At 48.1% G+C, this 21,097-nt stretch overlaps 1 long non-coding RNA gene across 1 annotated transcript in view; it reads left to right on the top strand.

Annotated features, from left to right (window-relative positions):
- The window catches only part of LOC136793173 (uncharacterized), a 33,694-nt gene extending 32,002 nt beyond the window's left edge, over window positions 1-1,692 (top strand). The window contains exon 4 of the long non-coding RNA XR_010838096.1: window positions 1,618-1,692. This is a non-coding gene — a long non-coding RNA (uncharacterized lncRNA). The remainder of the gene's footprint in view (window positions 1-1,617) is intronic.
- The last annotated feature ends 19,405 nt before the right edge of the window (window positions 1,693-21,097 follow it).

Here is a 21,097-nt window from a genome sequence, read left to right as displayed (position 1 = left end):
GGCAAGAAAGAAGGTCCTCTGAGAGGGTGAACAGATAACATGGTGGATCGTGTGGTACCCCCTTGGCCTCAGTACTCTATAAGCCCCTGTAACTTGCAAGTAAGTCTAGGGAAAGGGAAAGAGCTGGAGAAAATCCAGAAATGCCTGAGACTGAATTTTTTTCCCCACTGCCAGTGGAATGAAGACTCCAAATGGAAATTAAATTGCATTAAAGAAAAATAAAAGTTTTATCTTCCACTTTGAGTCTTTGAACTGAGGCTTTCCGGACGCGCAGGCTCAGTAGCTGTGGCTCCGCGGCATGTGGGATCTTCCCGGACCGGGGCACGAAACCGTGTCCCCTGCGTCGGCAGGCGGGCTCTCAACCGCTGCGCCACCAGGGAAGCCCTGGACTGAAGCTTTTATTCGTCATCCTAAGCTGGGCATTTTCTCTGGGCTGGAGAAATACATTCCAAGGCTGCACTATCCCCTGAGCAGGCAGAAGGAAGGCTGGAATTTCGAATCACCCACTGAGGGCGGGGAGCTGCTCAGGCTTTGGAACCCAGAGGAGTAGACAACATCCTAAGACTAAAGGAGATTGATAAGTGTTCTTTCCACCTGGAAGGTCTCCCCACTGTGTGTGCAGGTGGACTGGAGGGTCCTCTTGTAGGCAAACCCAGGGTTTCCCCTCAAGATGGGTCTGTTGGTACCCATCATGCTCACAGACAGGAGCTTGATTTAGGTCCACAATTCCACACCATCGACCATGACAAGAATGATCTTGGCCTGAAAAACTTTCAGAGCAGATATGACTGGTTGCTATGTCCACATCATTAGTGCCCTGGTGGACTCTCTCCTTCTAAGCAGCACTGCTCCCTGGGGGACCTTCAAGATGAGTGAGCCATGAAATGGCCCCTCCAGGGATCTAAAAGAAGGGGGTCTACTGAATGAGGTTACTTACCAGTGACCCTTTACATTTGAGTCTATGCCTGTCAAGGACAGTGAATCTGGCTTTGCCATGGTAGATGCTTTCAGGGCTTGGGCTCTGGGGAAGGAGGGACAACACTAGTGGACCACCAGGGCAGTGGACCAGAGCTAGAAGATCTGGACCCCGTTTCAGCTCTGCTCCTGCCACCTTGGGCTGGGCAACCCCCTTCCCCTTTTTGAGCTTTAATGCCCTCATCTGTTGGAAATGCCTACCGCACACGGCTGTGGGGGGGGCACTTGGGAAGCTCTCTGTGGCTTCCCCTAAGGAGCCCTCATCCTATTTCACTAGCAGCAGCCTCATCTGGTCTTAGCTGCAACCCCATGTCACCCGTGGAAAGCCCGTTATCACATGAAAATGGTGTGATTCAATGCAATTAGGATAAGGAGGGACTTGGGGGCAGCCGCTAGTGGTTACACTGCAGCTAGAAAGCAAGTGGCCTCTTTACTACCAGGAAGCCCTGCATGTCTCCCAGCCTGGTCAGTTCCAGGCTGGTGCTGTGTCTTCTGGTTGAACCTATACTTTCTGTAAAGCCAGAAATCCCATATTTCAGGCAAACACTTTCATTATGCTCTTCCTCTGGGGTGTGGGGAGGTGGGTGTTCTGGGACCATTCAGAACAAATTAGTTCTGAGCCTGGAATTCTTTTTGTTTTAGTTGGAATTTTCACAGCAAGAAAGCCACCGGGTGACAAGCTTTCCTGTACATGATTTCATTCAAGCCTCAGGACGTTCTGGCAAGGAAAGCTAGGTAGGTATTATTTTACCTTTTAAATATCTCTCTATTCTGTCCACGTATCTTCATGGCTCTGCCACCTTCTTAGTCCAAGCCACTGTCAGTTCTTTTCATTAAGCTTTTTTTTTTTTTTTTTTTTTTTTTTTGCGGTACGCGGGCCTCTCACTGTTGTGGCCTCTCCTGTTGCGGAGCACAGGCTCCGGACACACAGGCTCACGGGCCTAGCCACTCCGGGCATGTGGGATCTTCCCGGACTGGGGCACGAACCCGTGTCCCCTGCATCGGCAGGCGGATTCTCAACCACTGCGCCACCAGGGAAGCCCCCGTTAAGCTTTTTTTGAGGTGCAACATTTAGTAAAGTGTGTAAACCCGAAATACACAGTTTGATGAGTTTTTGCACCACCATAACCACCATCCAGATGGAGAAATAGAACGTTCCCAGCTTTACAGCGGGTCATGATCATTACCCTCCCAAAGATAGCTATTATTCTGACCGCTATCCTTATAGATTCCTTTTGCCTGTTTTTGAACTTCATATAAATAGAAACATGCAGTATACCTTCTCTTCTGTTGTGGAATTCATCCATGTGGTGTGTCTTAGTAAACTTCTTTTTCATTGCTGTATAATGTTCGACTGTGTGGATATACCATGGTTTATTTGCCCATTCTGCAGTTCTTGGACATTTGGGTTGTTTCCAGCTTTTTGCTATTACAAATAAAGCTCATGTCTTTTGGTGGGCCTTATTCTGGGTCATAGTGTATACTTATATTTAACTTTAATAGATATTACCAAATATTTTTTTCAAAGTGATTTTGCTAATTTACACTTTCACCAGCACTGGTTGAGAGTTTCGGTTGCTTCATATCCTCACTAACCCTTGGTTGTGTCTGTCTTTTTTCCTTTTTTAAACATCTTTAAGAGTACAATTGCTTTACAATGGTGTGTTAGTTTCTGCTGTATAACAAAGTGAATCAGCTATATGCATACGTATATCCCCATATTCCCTCCCTCTTGCATCTCCCTCCCACCCTCTCTATACCACCCCTCTAGGTGGTCACAAAGCACCAAGCTTATCTCCCTGTGCTGTGCAGCTGCTTCCCACTAGCTATCTATTTTACATTTGGTAGTGTATATATGTCCATGCCACTCTCTCACTTCGTCCCAGCTTACCCATCGCCCTCCCTGTGTCCTCAAGTCCATTGTCTACGTCTGAGTCTTTATTCCTGTCCTGACCCTAGGTTCATCAGAACTTTTTTTTTTTTTTTAGGTTCCATATATATGTGTTGGCATACAGTACTTGTTTTTCTCTTTCTGACTTACTTCACTCTGTATGACAGACTCTAGGTCCACCCACCTCACTACAAATAACTCAGTTTTGTTTCTTTTTATGGCTGAGTAATATTCCATTGTATATATGTGCCACATCTTTATCCGTTCATCTGTTGATGGACACTTAGGTTGCTTCCATGTCCTGGCTATTGTATATAGAGCTGCAATAAACATTATGGTACATGACTCTTTTTGAATTATGGTTTTCTCAGGGTATGTGCCTAGTAGTGGGATTGCTGGGTTGTATGGTAGTTCTATTTTTAGTTCTTTAATGAACCTCCACACCGTTCTCCAAATTGGCTGTATCAATTTACATTCCCACCAACAGTGCAAGAGGGTTCCCTTTTCTCCACACCCACTCCAGAATTTATTGTTTGTAGATTTTTTTTTTTTTTTTTTGTGGTACATGGGCCTCTCACTCTTGTGGCCTCTCCCATTGCAGAGCACAGGCTCCAGACGTGCAGGCTCAGCAGCCATGGGCCTAGCCCATGTGGGATCTTCCTGGACCGGGGCACGAACCCATGTCCCCTTCATCAGCAGACAACTCTCAAACACTGCGCCACCAGGGAAGCCCTGTTTGTAGATTTTTTGATGATGGTCATTCTGACTGGTGTGAGGTGATACCTCATTGTAGTTTTGATTTGCATTTCTCTAATGATTAGTGATGTTGAGCATCCTTTCATGTGTTTGTTGGCAATCTGTATAACTTCTTTGCAGAAATGTCTATTTAGGTCTTCTGCCCATTTTTGGATTGGGTTTTTTTTTTTTTTTTTTTTTTTTTGTGGTATGCGGGCCTCACTGTTGTGGCCTCTCCCGTTGCGGAACACAGGCTCCGGACGCGCAGGCTCAGCGGCCATGGCTCACGGGCCCAGCCGCTCCGCGGCATGTGGGATCTTCCCAGACCGGGGCACGAACCCGTGTCCCCTGCATCGGCAGGCGGATTCTCAACCACTGCGCCACCAGGGAAGCCCGGGTTTGTTTTTTTTGGTTTATTTATTTATTTATTTTTTTGATATTGAGCTGCATGAGCTGCTTGTAAATTTTGGAGATTAATCCTTTGTCAGTTGCTTCATTTGCAAATATTTTCTCCCATTCTGAGGGTTGTCTTTTCATCTTGTTTATGGTTTCCTTTGCTGTGCAAAAGCTTTTAAGTTTCATTAGGTCCCGTTTGTTTATTTTTGTTTTTATTTCCATTTCTCTAGGAGGTGGGTCAAAAAGGATCTTGCTGTGATTTATGTCATAGAGAATTCTGCCTATGTTTTCCTCTAAGAGTTTTATAGTGTCTGACCTTACATTTAGGTATTGAATCCATTTTGAGTTTATTTTTGTGTATGGTGTTAGGGAGTGTTCTAATTTCATTCTTTTACATGAGCCATCCAGTTTTCCCAGCACCACTTATTGAAGAGGCTGTCTTTTCTCCACTGTATATTCTTGCAACCTTTATCAAAAATAAGGTGACCATATGTGCGTGGGTTTATCTCTGGGCTTTCTATCCTGTTCCATTGATCTATATTTCTGTTTTTGTGCCAGTACCATACTGTCTTGATTACTGTAGATTTGTAGTATAGTCTGATGTCCATGAGCCTGATTCCTCCAGCTCCGTTTTTCTTTCCCAAGATTGCTTTGGCTATTTGGGGTCTTTTCTGTTTCCATACAAATTGTGAAATTTTTTGTTCTAGTTCTGTGAAAAGTGCCAGTGGTAGTTTGATAGGGATTGCATTGAATCTGTAGATTGCTTTGGGTAGTAGAGTCATTTTCACAATGTTGTTTATTCCAATCCAAGAACATGGTATATCTCTCCATCTGTTGGTATCATCTTTAATTTCTTTCATCAGTGTCTTATAGTTTTCTGCATACAGGTCTTTTGTCTCCTTAGGTAGGTTTATTCCTAGGTATTTTATTCTTTTTGTTGCAGTGGTAAATGGGAGTGTTTCCTTAATTTCTCTTTCAGATTTTTCATCATTAGTGTATAGGAGTGCAAGAGATTTCGGTCATTATTTTTGTATCCTGCTACTTTACCGAATTCATTGATTAGCTCTAGGAATTTTCTGGTGGCATCTTTAGGATTCTCTATGTATAATATCATGTCATCTGCAAACAGTGACAGCTTGACTTCTTCTTTTCCTATTTGGATTCCTTTTATTTCTTTTTCTTCTCTGATTGCTGTAGCTAAAATTTCCAAAACTGTGTTGAATAACAGTGGTGAGAGTAGACAACCTTGTCTTGTTCCTGATCTTAGTGGATATGGTTTCAGTTTTTCACCATTGAGGATGACATTGGCTGTGGGTTTGTCATATATGGCCTTTATTATGTTGAGGTAAGTTCCCTCTATGCCTACTTTCTGGAGGGTTTTTATCATAAATCGGTGTTTAATTTTGTCGAAAGCTTTTTCTGCATCTATTGAGATGATCATATGGTTTTTCTCCTTCAGTTTGTTAATATGGTGTATCACATTGATTGATTTGCCTATATTGAACAATCCCTGCATTCCTGGGATAAACCCCACTTGATCATGGTGTATGATCCTTTTAATGTGCTGCTGGATTCTGTTTGCTAGTATTTTGTTGAGGATGTTTGCATCTATGTTCATCAGTGATATTGGCCTGTAGTTTTCTTTCTTTGTGACATCTTTGTCTGGTTTTGGTATCAGGGTGATAGTGGCCTCATAGAAAGAGTTTGGGCGTGTTCCTCCCTCTGCTATATTTTGGAAGAGTTTGAGAAGGATAGAGGTTAGCTCTTGTCTAAATGTTTGATAGAATTCACCTGTGAAGCCATCTGGTCCTGGGCTTTTGTTTGTTGGAAGATCTTTAATCACAGTCTCAATCTCAGTGCTTGTGATTGGTTTGTTTATATTTTCTATTTCTTCCTGGTTCAGTCTTGGAAGGTTGTGCTTTTCTAAGAATTTGTCCATTTCTTTCAGGTTGTCCATTTTATTGGCATAGAGTTGCTTGTAGTAATCTCTCATGATCCTTTGTATTTCTGCAGTGTCAGTTGTTACTTCTCCTTTTTCATTTCTAATTCTATTGATTTCAGTCTTCTCCCTTTTTTTCTTGATGAGTGTGGCTAATGGTTTATCAATTATTTTTATCTTCTCAGAAAACCAGCTTTTAGTTTTATTGATCTTTGCTATTGTTTCCTTTATTTTTTTTCATTTATTTCTGATTTGATCTTTATGATTTCTTTCCTTCTTCTAACTTTGGGGGTTTTTTGTTCTTCTTTCTCTAATTGCTTTAGGTGTAAGGTTAGGTTGTTTACTTGAGATGTTGCTTGTTTCTTGGAGTAGGATTGTATTGCTATAAACTTCCCTCTTCAAACTGCTTTTGCTGCATCCCATAGGTTTTGGGTCGTCGTGTTTTCATTGTCATTTGTTTCTAGGTATTTTTTGATTTCCTCTTTGATTTCTTCAGTGGTCTCTTGGTTATTTAGTAGTGTACTGTTTAGCCTACATGTGTTTGTATATTTTACAGATTTTTTCCTGTAATTGGTATCTAGTCTCATAACATTGTGGTTGGAAAAGATACTTGATATGATTTCAATTTTCTTAAATTTACCAAGGCTTGATTTGTGACCCAAGATATGATCTAACCTGGAGAATATTCCATGAGCAGTTGAGAAGAAAGTGTATTCTTTTGTTTTTGGATGGAATGTCCTATAAATATCAATTAAGTCCATCTTGTTTAATGTATCATTTAAAGCTTTTGTTTCCTTATTTATTTTCATTTTGGATGATCTGTCCATTGGTGAAAGTGGGGTGTTATAAAGTCCCCTACTATGATTGTGTTACTGTCTATTTCCACTTTTATGGCTGTTAGCATTTGCCTTATGTATTGAGGTACTCCCATGTTGAGTGCATAAATATTTACAATTGTTATATCTTCTTCTTGGACTGATCCCTTGATCATTATGTAGTGTCCTTCTTTGTCTCTTGTAATAGTCTTTGTTTTAAAGTCTATTTTGTCTGATATGAGAATTGCTACTCCAGCTTTCTTTTGATTTCCCTTTGCATGGAATATCTTTTTCCATCCCCTCACTTTCAGTCTGTATGTGTCCCTAGGTCTGAAGTGGGTCTCTTGTAGACAGCATATATACGGGTCTTGTTTTTGTATCCATTCAGCTGGTCTACATCTTTTGGTTGGTGCATTTAATCCATTTACATTTAAGGTAATTATCAATATGTATGTTCCTATTACCATTTTCTTAATTGTTTGGGGTTTGTTATTGTAGGCCTTTTCCTTCTCTTGTGTTTCCTGCCTAGAGAAGTTCCTTTAGCATTTGTTGTAAAGTGGTTTGGTGGTGCTGAATTCTGTTAGCTTTTGCTTGTCTGTAAAGGTTTTAATTTCTCCGTCAAATCTGAATGAGGTCCTTGCTGGGCAGAGTAATCTTGTTTGTAGGGTTTTCCCTTTCATCACTTTGAATATGTCCTGCCAGTCCCTTCTGGCTTGCAGAGTTTCTGCTGAAAGATCAGGTGTTAACCTTATGGGGATTCCCTTGTATGTCATTTTTCCCTTGCTGTTTTTAATATTTTTTCTTTGTATTTAATTTTTGATAGTTTGATTAATATGTGTCTTGGCATGTTTCTCCTTGGATTTATGCTGTATGGGACTCTCTGTACTTCCTGGACTTGACCGACTATTTCCTTTCCCATATTAGGGAAGTGTTCAACTATAATCTCTTCAAATATTTTCTCAGTCCCTTTCTTTTTCTCTTCTTCTTCTGGGACCCCTATAATTTGAATGTTGGTGCGTTTAATGTTGTCCCAGAGCTCTCTGAGCCTGTCCTCAATTCTTTTCATTCTTTTTTCTTTATTCTGCTCTGCAGTAGTTATTTCCACTATTTTCTCTTCCAGGTCATTTATCCGTTCTTCTGCCTCAGTTATTCTGCTATTGATTCCTTCTAGAGAATTTTTAATTTCATTTATTGTGTTGTTCATCATTGTTTGTTTGCTCTTTAGTTCTTCTAGGTCCTTGTTAAACGTTTCTTGTATTTTCTCCATTCTATTTCCAAGATTTTGTATCATCTTTACTATCATTATGCTGAATTCTTTTTCAGGTAGACTGCCTGTTTCCTCTTCATTTGTTTGGTCTGGTGGGTTTTTACCTTGCTCCTTCATCTGCTGCATATTTCTCTGTCTTCTCATTTTGCTTAACTTACTGTGTCTGGGGTCTCCTTTTCACAGGCTGCAGGTTCATAATTTCCATTGTTTTTGGTGTCTGCCCCCAGTGGGTAAGGTAGGTTCCGTGGCTCGTGTAGACTTCCTGGTGGAGGGGACTAGTGCTTGTGTTCTGGTGGATGAGGCTGGATCTTGTCTTTCTGGTGGGCAGGACCAAGTCCGGTGGTGTATTTTGGGGTGTCTGTGACCTTATTATGATTTTAGGCAGCCTCTCTGCTAACGGGTGGGGTTGTGTTCCTGTCTTGCTAGTCGTTTGGCATAGGGTACCCAGCACTGGAGCTTGCTGGGCTTTGAGTGGATCTGGGTCTTAGCGTTGAGACGAGATCTCTGGGAGAGCTTTCGCCATTTGATATGATGTGGGGCCAGGAGGTCTCTGGTGGACCAATGTCCTGAACTCGGCTCTTCCACCTCAGAGGCTCAGGCCTGACACCCGGCCGGAGCACCAAGACCCTGCTGGCCACACGGCGTTCAGAGGCCTGAGAGGTGGGAGCTGCAGCCCTGACTCCAGCAGAGGCCTGAGGCCCCGTCGGTCCTCAGCAGCGAGTGGCAGGATGGGCACTAGGGCTCCTGAGCACCTTCAGCACTGCCTGCAGCCTCGGGTTGAGGAGCAGTAACCTCAGGGACTAGAGCAGTCTGTGAAATTCCTCCTCATCTGTGGCCTTTTCTGCAGCCCCTGCCCTTCCTTTCCAATCTCTTCAAGATCTGTGGGGATCAGGAACGGCCTCCCTGTGTCTGTCTTTTAAATGTTCACCTTTCTGATGGGGATATAGTAGAATCTCATGGTGGTGGTACTGCGTGTTTCTCTGATGATTAATGATACTGAGTATCCTTTCATTTGTTTATTGCAAGCCACTGTTAATGTTCTCACAGACCACTGGGAAGGACTCATAACCAGTCTCCCTGTTCCTGCTTTGGGCCTCTTCAATCCTATCTGCCCAGTACATCCGTAGCAAGTGGTATTCCTAATATGTAAATTGGATCGTGTTACTCTCCTGCTTAAACCCATCTGTGGCTTTCTCTTGCCCTTTGGATCAAAGACCAATCTTTGATGTGTCCCCCCCTGCCCAGGATCCCTGCCCACCTCTTCAGCTTCATCTAGGCAGCTCTGCCCCTTGTACTCCAGCCACTCTGGCCTCCTTTGGGCATTTGGGTTGTTTCCAGTTTGTGGCTAGTAGAGATAAACTCATGCCTTTCTCCTTCCAGGCATTCATCACAATTCTGTAATTACATACTGATGTGACGATTTGATGGACGTCTGTCTCTGCTACTAGACTGTAAGCTTCATAGGAGCAAACCTTACACCTGCCTTGCTCAGTATTGTATGTCCAGTGCCCTCCTGGAGGGCAGCGATGGTGTCTGTTTTGTTCCCCAATGGATCCCAAACCCTCATTCCAGTGCCTGGAATCAGAGACCATTAACATTGGTTGGGTTGATAGTTAACTCTTGGTTGAATTGAAGCATTGTTAGCACAGACCATTGTAAAGAAAAATATCACCTTCCTGCTAAAAGCAGATGCTATGGGACTGTCCACACGTTTTCATTTTGCTGGGATTTTATGGGACTGATTATTGCTCAAATTAGGAAGGTTGGTGACAGGTACCTGGAAATCTGTCCCAGGCTAAATGGCGTTCACTCAAACCTTTATAATCTAAAACTTCTTCTGGTTGCACCTAGGCAAGTTGACTTTCATTCGCCCTCTTGGGATAAAAAGTTAGCCTGAACCATGAAGGATGGAAACAAGAGGAAACTCCAAAGGCCATAAGGCACCTACCATAGAGAATTAGGACTTTGTTCATTGTAGGCAAAAGCAAATTGATGCTGCTCATTGCAAATGGGTCTTATTTGCTCACTATCAAGTCTTATCTGCTCATCTGAGCAGGTCTTGCTGCCATGCTACTTGGCAGCAAATGGGTCCCAGGGATGGCAGCTCCATGGAAGTAATAAAGTGGTGTTTCGTTTTCAATTGCCTCTCATTGAGACCTCTCAGTAATTCCGATTGATTGTCCTGCAGCCCAACGCAGGGACTGACTGAGTGAGGTTTATCTGGGCTAGGACTTTTATCACTGTCTCAGGAACTGAATGATACACACAGCAAGCTTGGTCCACAGCTACCCAGGGACGCTGTCCTTTCCAGCCGGGGGCCAAGACCTGTGTGTGGGTGAGGGGAGAGGAGGCACTTTCAGGCCTGGAACCTGGCTTCTGGTGTCCTGACATATCCCCAGGAACAGGTCTGTGATGGTCTCCATCCCCATGGTGCCGTAGAATTCCCTGCAGCTTCAGGCTTTGTCTGCAATGGGAATGGCTCATCCATCCTCTAAGACTCATCCATGCACCTGGGGTTCCAAGATGTTCCTAGGGGTGCAGCTTCTCCACTCCTCCTGTGGCCTGGCCTAAGCTCTGGGGGCCTGCGTCCACCCAGGCAGAGAAGGTGGGTGGGGGACAGGGGGAAACAATAGCTCCTTAGTCCTGAGCTGTTTATTGGTTTCACTTTTAGGAGCAGGGAGAGGCGGAGGTTCTGGGGTGCTGAGGGTGAAGCTGGGGTCTGGCAGGGTTCTGCACACCCCTCCACACAAATAGCTAAGCCACCAGGCAGAGTCTCTGCTCAGCTCAGAAGCCCCTGGCAAGTCCTGTGTTTAAAGGGCCAGGCCCCAGCCCCTGGGAACCAGGTCAGCCTCGTGCCCCGCCCCCATCCCCTTTCCTTTCCATTTCTGTGAATTTTTAGTTCTCCTCCTGGCCCTGTCTCCTCTCTCCCAGCCTTCCAACAGCCCCATCCCCTCAGACCCCTCTACCCCAGCCAACTGCCAATTGCAAAGGCCTGAAAATAATGTGAAATAATATAGTTTATCACCCAGAGGCTGCTGACAGGCAGCGCAGCCACCTCTGAAAACAGGCAGGGAGGGCAAGGAAATTACAGGCTGCACAAAGGAGAAAAAGTTAAAGGGAGAGCTCCATAAAAGAAAGTGGAACTATTATGCTGCCAAATACCAACTCATTACAAAGCGGCCAAATAAGAGAGAAATACGGCGCTGCCTGTAATAGCAGTTTACAAGGGAACATTGTACAGCAACAGAAGAGACGCTGCTATAATTTGCTCCGACAACTGCAATTATCCCTTTTATTGATTTGGCAACACATTTAATAGGAGTAGCCACACCTCTTCTGTTACAAATCATTAAAGGTGTTGAACGGTGTAATTTTAAAATTGTCCTCCTCCGGTTGTCAGTATGACAGCATAATTCCCCCTGATTTCGGCTACGTAAACACCGAGGCACGGTCATTTCCCCCTTACAAGGCCAGAGATGTTGTCAGCCTGGGGTTTTTGTGCAGAAACATCCATTTAATACATATCTTTTCTTCCCCAGCCGGCTCTCCTAATGGCAGTGAGGTTTGGTTTAGTTCCCCCCCACACACACCGCCCCCTTTCTCTCTCACTCTTTCCCTCTTTTCTTCCAACGACAAGGTGTGTGTGTAATGGGGATACTGGAGAGAGGGAAATAAAACAGGCTGTTTGCCCTTCTCTTGCTTCTCCGGCAGTCTTAATTGCTACTTAAGTCTGGGCCCTGCACTTAGCATGGGCGGGGTGGGGGGGGCAGGCCCCGCGCCGGGCAGAGCCCCTGGAGGCGCAGCGCGCGGCCCCGGCACGAGGCAGCTGGGCCGAGCGGCCCGCGGCGCGGAGGGAGGACGGGCGGTATCAGGCGGTGCAGGCGCGGGGTCAGGGTCAGGGTCAGGGTCCGGGTCAGGGTCCTGGTCAGGTGGGAGAGGCCCTCGAGGCCGGAGGGGAATCAGAGGCAGTAAGGGCTGGGCACACGGGGTCGGGGGATGCCCAAGCCGGGCAGCGTCGGGTAGGAGAGGCCAGAGTCAAGGGGTCGAGGGACCGGTGGGGTGGAGAGGCCCGGGGCGGGGGGTTGGGGTGTGGCACTGGGAGGGTGACCCCCTGCACCGGGGGGGGGTCTGCTCTGATTCAACCTTTTGTGCGGTTATTGGCCCTACGGCATCGGACCTCCCTCACCGCTTCCTTCCTGCTCATCAGCCCCTTAAAGGAAGTTTTGTCGTTGTTGTCACCTCTGCATCCCGGTGCTTAGCCCAGTGAGGGGACTCTCAACAGACATTTGTTGAATGGACGGAAATACGGCGTGAGAAAGGATGCTGAGTAAAGTAGGTGACCAGGGCCTCAGGTGGTGGGAGGGTGCTTGCGGAGGTGGGGTGATTTGTTGGGTGTGTGACCCTGTGCTGTTAGAAGCCTGTAGGGCTTGGGTGGGTGTGAGGGGTGCCTGGGTCAGGCTCATGTCCTCCAAGACCACACCCAAACCCTCCTCCAGCCCCCTGTGTGTGGGCTGTGTCCTCTTGGGTTCAAGTCTGCCAGGGCCCCATGGCTTCTACTAGGAACCAGTGGCCAGGTGCTGTGGGGTAAAGGGCTGTGCTTTGAGGACTCAGGACCCCTTTCCAGATCCACCGCTGTGAAATCTTGGGCAGGTTCCCCCTCACCCCCTCCTTGACTCTTTTCCTCTGTATGATGGAGTTGGGTCCAGAGCCTTTCTGAGGGAGTGCTACCTTAGGTGACTTCCAGTGGGCCAGGTTCCTGAGCAGGTGATCAGAATGAAGTAGGCATCCTGGGAACATGTGCTCTGTGGCCTTGAGCTCCTGCCCTCTACCACTGGAACTGGACCGAAGCTGCAGTTGGAGGTATTTAAGTTAGACTGAAAGAATGTTAGCTTTCAGGACTGCATGGTTCCGATTAGGTGACTGTGGACTTTCTTAAGGTCCAGAGAGCCCCTTACTCTGCACTGGGCCAGCTGCAGTGCTGTTGGTTTGCAGCAGAGGGATGCTGACCCAAACATAGTCATCATCGAGAATCTGCAGGGGCTGGACCCCTGGCCTTGGCTCCCAGCACAGTTGGGGGATGGGAAGCAGCCCCAGCACCTACCATCTCCCTGTCATCTGCCCACACATCTGCAGATCTTGTTTGCCTTCATCAGGGCCTGACTCTTCCCCCACCTGAGCCTGCTGTGCCCCTGCAGGAGAAAGCTTAGATATCCCTAAGCCCCACTCCCACATCCTCACAGGAGGAAGCTTTGGGTCTGCTGGGAGGGACCTCTTCTGTACTCGTGCACAGCAGAGGTGTTGGTGCAGGTATGCGTGCATTCGTGCACATCTGTGGATGCCTCTCTCTTGCTCTCTCTCTAAGAGCTACTGTGTGTCTTCACTTCTGCCTTCTTCTTTCTCAGCACCTCTGGGTTTCTCTTTGTGCCTTTTCCTCTCTGGCTCTCTTTTTGTGCTTCTCTGGGCTGCTTTTCATCTTTGTGTTTCTTGCTCACTGTACTGTAATTGCTGTTTCCATGCCTGCTCTCTTCCACCAGACTGTGAGCTCTGTGAGGACAAAGAGCTCCATGCACCTGCACATAGTAGGTGCCTCATAATTCTAGTGGAATGAATCAGTGGATACCTGAATCTGCCCAAGAATCCCTTTGTGTCTGCCCGCGCCTTTCTGGATCTCTGTGACTCTCTCAGAAGCTAGTTTGGTGGCCATACCTGGCTTGTTCTCATGTATATGGGTATTTCTTGTGGTACTGTTCTTCTCTTTGTCTGTGTCTGTCTTCAGCTCTGCTGGTCTGCCTCAATGTCTCTACATGTAGCCCCACGTCTCTCCCCATGCCTGCTGGTCTTCAACATGTTGAGGAAAGGGTGCTGTGGGCATTCATGTTGGGGGCACTGGGCATCCAAGTCCGCCACGTGCGTGAGCTTCTCTCAGCCTCTTCATCACGAGAGGCTATGAGCACCTGAAACCGATCACCTCCTTCTCAGCCTTGGATAGGGGGTGAGCTGTGGTCCTCTCCATCTCTTCCTCTCTCCGTGACCCCAATCACAGCATCTGTCCTTCTCTAATTGGCCGATGGCAGTGGAAGGGCGGAGGGAAGCTTGGTCCAAGGAGGAAATCCCATGAGGGGAGCCGGAGCCAAGTTATTAGGGGTTAAGATGTAATTGGAGTTAGTGAATAATCTCATTCGATTCATCATGTATTTATGGCACACCCAGCTGTGTGACCTTGGGTGAGGTGCTTCACCTCCCTGATGAAATAAGACCTCAAGGTTTGCCAAGCACCTCTGGATTTCTGGCATTCTGAGTCCCAGAAGCTGGAAGGAATTTCTCTCCACTGATTCTGATAACTTGCTACTGTCCCTCTCTTGGAAGGCACTCATACTTTCCCTCTGAATTATTTGCTCAATTGCCCAAGTTCACCTTCTAAACGGCACTCTTTGAGGGCAGGGTCTTATTTATCCCCTGCAGTTAAGTGCCTTGCACACAGTGGGTGGTTTATCAGTTTTTTGAATGAATGACCGATTAAGCGCTATGCACTGTGATTAATAATAAAGAAATAGAATTCCAAGATCCTGCACTTAGGCAGCACGCAAGTTTGGGGGAGAGGTATGACTCTGCCCTTTGTTCTCTTTGTGAACTTCTGTGAGTTCTTCAGCCTCTTTGTGCTTCTATTTCCTCATTAATAACATGAGGTAATAATAACTACCACACAAGTTATGGATTAAATACGATCATAGGTATAGTTAAATACTGAATGAAGTGCTTGGCACTTAACTAGGTCCTTACTTAATATGTATTCCTGCTCTGTTCTTAAGTAGAGAAGAGGCAGTAAGCCTTACGGATATCAGAAGGGGAGAAATCAGTATTGGGTGGGTTTGTTTGTTTTTTTTTAAGATGTTGGGGATAGGAGTTTATTAATTAATTTATTTATTTTTGCTGTGTTGGGTCTTCGTTTTTGTGCGAGGGCTTTCTCTAGTTGTGGCACGCGGGGGCCACTCTTCATCACGGTGCGCGGGCCTCTCACTATCGCTGCCTCTCTCGTTGCGGAGCACAGGCTCCAGATGCGCAGGCTCAGTAGTTGTGGCGCAGGGGCCCAGTTGCTCTGCGGCGTGTGGGATCTTCCTGGACCAGGGCTCGAACCCGTGTCCCCTGCATTAGCAGGCAGATTCTCAACCACTGCGTCACCAGGGAAGCCCTGGGTGGGTTTTTTGATTGAGGCCGAGGACTGGGGAATCTAAATGGGTGGTTAGACACTGATTTTTGGTGCCCTGTGGGCTTTTTGGCTTCTTTAGGTCCTGCCCCCTGCCCCCAACACACGCAAAGATAGATAGCAGGGGCTCCGAAAGTATTTGTTGAATTAATGAATAAAATGAAGGCTATTTCTTAGCTGCTAGAGACAGCAGATCCCAAATGAGGCTCCTCAACGGAATCACCTAGGATCTTTGAAAAAAATCTATTTCTCGCCCCCAAAATCCAAAATTCACCGTCATACATATACATATTGCTTCAGAATCTCTAGGCTTGGACTCAGAATCTAGTATTTTTTTAAAGCTACCCAAGTGATCCTGACGTGTGGACAATTTGGGATACCCTGGTTTAGGACATGACCAAGATTATATATATTTAATATATATTTGAAAATAACTGTTATCTGGTTTTAAGATATAAACACTAAACATTATTATTTGAACATTGTTTATATAAACCTATGTTCGTACCTTACGTTCCACTTCCATGTCTACTCAGCTAGGCTGGGGGGTTATTTTCAGGGCAACATTGGGGTCAGGGTGAGGAAGGACGAATGATATTTCAGTGGGGCTTGAAGTTGGGACTAGATGGAGAGCTTAGCCCAGGTCACAGATGTGAAGGGATATAGAGGGAAGGCCAGCAGGCTGGAGGTTATTTGCAAAGCTGTAGACCCTGGAGCAAGTGACCAGCCCCACCTACCTCCTGGAGTATCACGAGAGCTCCTCCTGAACTGTCCCCTCCCCAGCCCCGGGAGGGACACAGGAACCAGGAAAGCAGCTTTACTTCCCACATCATGGCTTAGCCCAGTTTCCCAAGGAACAGAGGGCTGAGGTAGGATGAGTGACATAAATACATACAGATGTGGAGGAACCACAGATACAGGGGGCCAGCTCTAAGTTATATGTGGATTAACCCCCAGGTTGTTCAAGGGTCAGCTGTAAATGGGAGCTTCTCTGTGGGGCTTCGAGATGTGTTTATGTTTTCAGCATATTTGGTTGATTGTGTCTGCTATGCTTGTCATTACAAGGCATTGCTTCTTCTACTTCGACATGACCAACGCCTGCTGGGTCCCTACTATGTGCTAACCCAACTCCGTAAGGTAGAAGTCATTATTATTTCCATTTTACAGATAGGGGACTGAGGCTCAGAGAGATTGACCAAGTGCCCAAAGAAGCTCTCCCCTCTCTCCCGGATTTCCTTGACTTCACTCCTCTCTTCATCCATCAAATCACTCAGCAAGTGTTCACCCAGCTTGGCCGGGCACTGTGCTGGGCTTGGGCATCCAGGGGTGGGGAGGAAGTTCCTGGCCCTTTAGGAGCTGTCAACTAAGAGAGGGCAGTAAATTCAATGCCAATACGCTGGGATTAGTACTCTGAAGGAGAGGCAAGAGCAGAGAAGGAAGAACCAGCCTCCAACTTGGCCCTATGAAAATTGGGCTTTCCACATCGTGTGGGACAAGGGTCCAGCTGGAATGGCTCGAAGTGGCCACAGCGTGGGGTTACAGTGAGCGCTCGGGGGCACCGGCTGTTTGGATTGCCTTGAGGGTGCCCAGTTGGTTAGTCACATGGGCTGCTGCCCCCCTGGGTTGGAGGGTTCCCGCCTCTTCTAACCTTATCTCTAGGAGCCTTGAGAAGGCTTCTTTTTTTCTGACTTATTTTCAAGTCCCTCAAAATGATCTCTCCATTCAGAAGGGCTTCTGCTCTTTCTAGGCTGTGTTCTTTCCTGAGTTCTGTTCTCCCACTGCGTGCGTGTGAAAGAGCAGGAGAAAGGGAGAAGGAATGTGTCCTTCCATGCCACCTTGGCCTTGCTCCATCACTAGTCTCAGGCAGTAGGCGGAGAGCTGGAGCCCCCCTTTGAGGCAGAGAGCCTCATTCCTGCCCTGTGCAGGGAGCACAATGGCACAGTGGCTACTGTAGCCCCTACCCTCAGGGAGCTTGCCAACTGGCAAGCAAGTCATTTTGCAAGACTTGAGAGCTCTCACCAGAGCCTAGAAGGAGCCAGGGGAGAAGAGGCAGGAAGTAGAGGAGGAATAAGGAAATGCCTTGACTGTGGGAAGACCAAGGGATGAATGGCCACAGCTGTCACCTCCCTGGAAGACAGGGACCAGGGACCCTTCAAAGGAGCAAGACTGCCTCCCCCTCTCCCCCCACCCTGCCCCATCCCCCTCCTCCAGTGGCTTAGACCAAACCAAGTCTAGGCTGTGTCCCCAGTGGGGACAGCACGGTTTGGCGGGGGGCGGGGGGGGGCAGTTCTTGAGGTCTCAAGGCCAAGGGGTTAAGCCAGCAGCAGAAAAGTTTGTGGCGTCAGCCCTTTCCTATCTGCCTCGCCCTCATCCCGTGCCCCCCACCGGCCAACCCTCCTCCTCCGGTCCTGCTCCTCCTCCCTTTTCCATTTGGAAGAAGGAGGCTTGCTGTCTTTGTATTTTAACTGTAGCAAAAAGATTAAATTGTTTACGAGCCGGGAGCCTCGGCTGGCTGGATGAGCCGGAAGAGACAAAGATAGACATTCTAATTCTCCCCTGTTCTCCGGGCCTCCGTCCCCCTGGCTGCTGCTAATTCTTTTATCTGCCCCCAACACTCCAGGCATTATGTGCATTCATAAAAAAGGGGGGGTGGGAGCGGAGAGAGCCCTCGCCGAAGCCAGCAAAATTACTGTTCTCTGCGCGGATTCTCTGATAGCAATCTCTTGAATGCTGATTACTTTTTTTTCCCTCTCCCGTGCCCCCTCCCCCCTTCCCCAGCACCCAACATAAGTTGGTCTTTAACCCTTTATCTTTAGCAAGCAGAAAGACACGGAAAACATCTCACTCAGTGGGTGGAAAGAAAAAAAAAAAAAAGCAAGGAGGGGGGAGAGAGAGGGAAAAAAAAAAGCCAGCACGGAGAAGAATTACTGTTATCTCCCCACCAGAAGAGGAACAGCAGAGATAAGGGAGGCCTGAAGAATTAAAAGAAACGTAGCGTTGGGGGCTCTAAATTCATGCCGGAGCTGGTTGTATTTGTCTGTCACGGGGGTTCATAATTTTCCGAGGTTGTTTTGATAGACTTATTGTGCGGACTGCATAGAAAACTCATCAGCATTTGTTGCCTCTGAGCATTATTGTCAGAGGTAACTGCGTGTCTATAGACTGGGGGAGATAATGGCTGAAGTAGAAAGCAGATAAAGCCTGGGCCCTTCTCATTAAGGACTATCTCTGCCTCCACAGACCGGCTGGGATTGAGTGACTGGGGCGGTGGCGGTGCGGGGCATATGTTATGCCAGCGGAAGGTGGCATCCTGACCGCGGGCAGCCAGGCGGACTCCGTGGCCGCGGTGAATGGTCCAGAGGGGCTCGGTGCGTTCATCAGCAGGGGCGTGGGCAGGGGTTCCCCCGGGGGGCTTGCTGCTGCAAGGGGTGGGGGTGGGGGGAGGGATTGCAGCAAAGCAGAGTGGGGGGTGGAGGCAGTCCTGCGTTTCAGGTCCACATGTGGCACGGATGACGACCAGGGAAGGGAAGGGTTGTGCCCGAGGCCTCTGGTGAGGGATGGGCAGAGAAGGCCCTTCTGTTTCCGGCGACTTGCACCTCGGTCCATGTCTCCCATGTGGAGTGGTTGAGAGAGGACTACTGTCCAGGCGGAGATGTGGAGGGCTGACGTCCCCTGAACACCGAGGACCTGTGGGTCTCTCCCTTCCTTCCCCCTCCCTTTGTCCAGCACGAGTGCCCACAAGGAGGCAGGCGCTGTGGGGCACTGCAAGCACGTTTTGCGTGTAAACCCACTGGCGGTCCTCCTCTCTCCATCTACCATGGACCACCCTCCTTCAAAGCCAGCAGAGGGGGGTGGGCACATCTGGGCAGAGAGGCTCACCAATGTCCCCAAGCCAAGCCCTGAAGCCAGGTGGGGTCCAAGCCGTAAGCCATATGTATGGAGGCTGGGGTCAGCAGAACCCGGCTCTGTGGAGCCTGGGATAAGGGCTCTTCTCTGGTCCTTTTCCCACTGGTGAAATGCGGATAATAATGTAGGCCGCCCCATAGGGTGGTTGTAAGGACTGATGAGATCATTTATTTAAGAAGGTCTGTTAGCACAATGCCTGGACACGCTGAGCGCCTCCTCCTACATCCGGGCCAGCATGGTGGGATCTCGCGAGAAGCGTCTGAGCTGTACGTGAATGCCTTATCCTCAGCTCCAGCTCCCGTAAAGCTGAGGCCGCGGCATTTCCTGAGTCCATCCCTCTCAGTTGGCTGATGGGAAACTGAGGCCCAGAGAAGGAAGGGACTGGCCCAGGGCACACGTCCGGTCCTAGGCAGAGCTGGAGAAAGGCCCAAGTCTCACAGCTCTTGGGGAGTTGCTTTCCTTTGCAGCATCCTGCCTTCTGGGCTGCAGGCAGGAGAGAGCACTGGTGCCTGCAGCCATGGGGGCAGAGGGGACCCAAGGCCCTGCCAGTGGCCCCAGGGACCCTGAGGCCGTATCTGATGCTGTTCAGGTCTGCAGCTTGCTCGGAATGACCTGGGCCAGGCTCCGAAATGGGAGAGCTCCTAGCAGTTGATCGACCTCCTGCATTTGGTTTGGCTCAGGCCAGGTGAGAAGGGCAGCATCATCAGCTCAGGGATTTAGTGATGGGATGGGGGTTGCAGTCAGGGCAGGAGGAGGGGCCCCAGACAGATGTGGGGAGTAGAGAAGGTCTCTGGTCACAGTGTCTGCAGTGTGGAGAATGGTGAGCCACCAGACACAGCCTCTCCTGGTGTATGACTGAGCCCCAGCATCGTCCACTCACCCTTCTGGGCACTTGGCAAGAGTCCAGCACTGGGCAGGGGGTAGGTTAAGGGACTCAGCATCTGTTGAGCACTTCTTACATGTCATAAGTTTTATATTTATCTGCTGTTATCCTCACAACCACCTAAGAGGAAGACATTACTATCCCCAGTTTACAGGGGAGACAGCTGAGACCCAGAGAGATGAAGTAACAGGCTTAAGATCACACAGCTATTAAATCAGTGGAACTCAAGACTCAGGAGTCTCTGACTCCAAAGTCTAGGGTTTATTCACCCTGCATCTGCCTCATATCTTCCTTCTAGGGCCAAGTGGTCCCCAGTTCCTTCCTTTCCTCTCCTTTCCCTCCCCTCCCCTCCCCTCCCCTCCCCTCCCCTCCCCTCCCTCCCTCCCTCCCTTCCTTCAATGCAGTACTTATCATGCCCCTACCATGCCCTAGGCATGTGTTGGGAGGTGATACATGCCTCTGACCCTCTAGGACTAGTTCAGAAGACTGACACGATATAAATTCCTACAAACAAGCAGTGTAATAGGTGTGAGTGCGAGAATTACAGGCGCACAGAGGAGGGAGAAGCCACGCTGGCCAGGGTGGGGAAAGGAGGGTCATGGGAACAACCGAATCAAGCCTTGAAGGTCAGAAGGTGGACAAAGCGGGAAAGGGCATTCCAAGCAGAGGCAACAGCCTGTACAAAGACCTGGAGGCCAGGAGGAGCATGGAATGAAGGCCGAGGAACAGCCAGGAGTTGGGGGAGTGTACGGGGTGGGGTGCAGGTTGGAAAGGGCTTTCAGTGACAGGGAAGAAGACGGGGCTTTATCCAGTGCATCACTGGAGCCCCTGAATGGTTTGAAACTCTCCCCTCCTGGAAAGTTGGGCTCTGCTGATAACCACTTCTCTTATCAACCCCACCCTCCTCAGATGTCAGCAGTTCAGTGAGGGACTGATTCCCGATAGCGGAGTTTGGCAGGAGTGGCGAGAATCCGCCTCTGGAATGCCTGCATCCTGTGGACTGTGATTCAGATCTCCACTTTAAGCTGTGTGGCCTTGAGGGCCAGACAGGTCACCTCCCTGGACCCAGTTTTCTAATCTGTAAAG

Source organism: Kogia breviceps, chromosome 19, assembly GCF_026419965.1.
Source record: "Kogia breviceps isolate mKogBre1 chromosome 19, mKogBre1 haplotype 1, whole genome shotgun sequence".
Classification (NCBI taxonomy): Eukaryota; Metazoa; Chordata; class Mammalia; order Artiodactyla; family Physeteridae; genus Kogia; species Kogia breviceps.
This window is presented reverse-complemented; position numbering and strand designations above follow the sequence as displayed.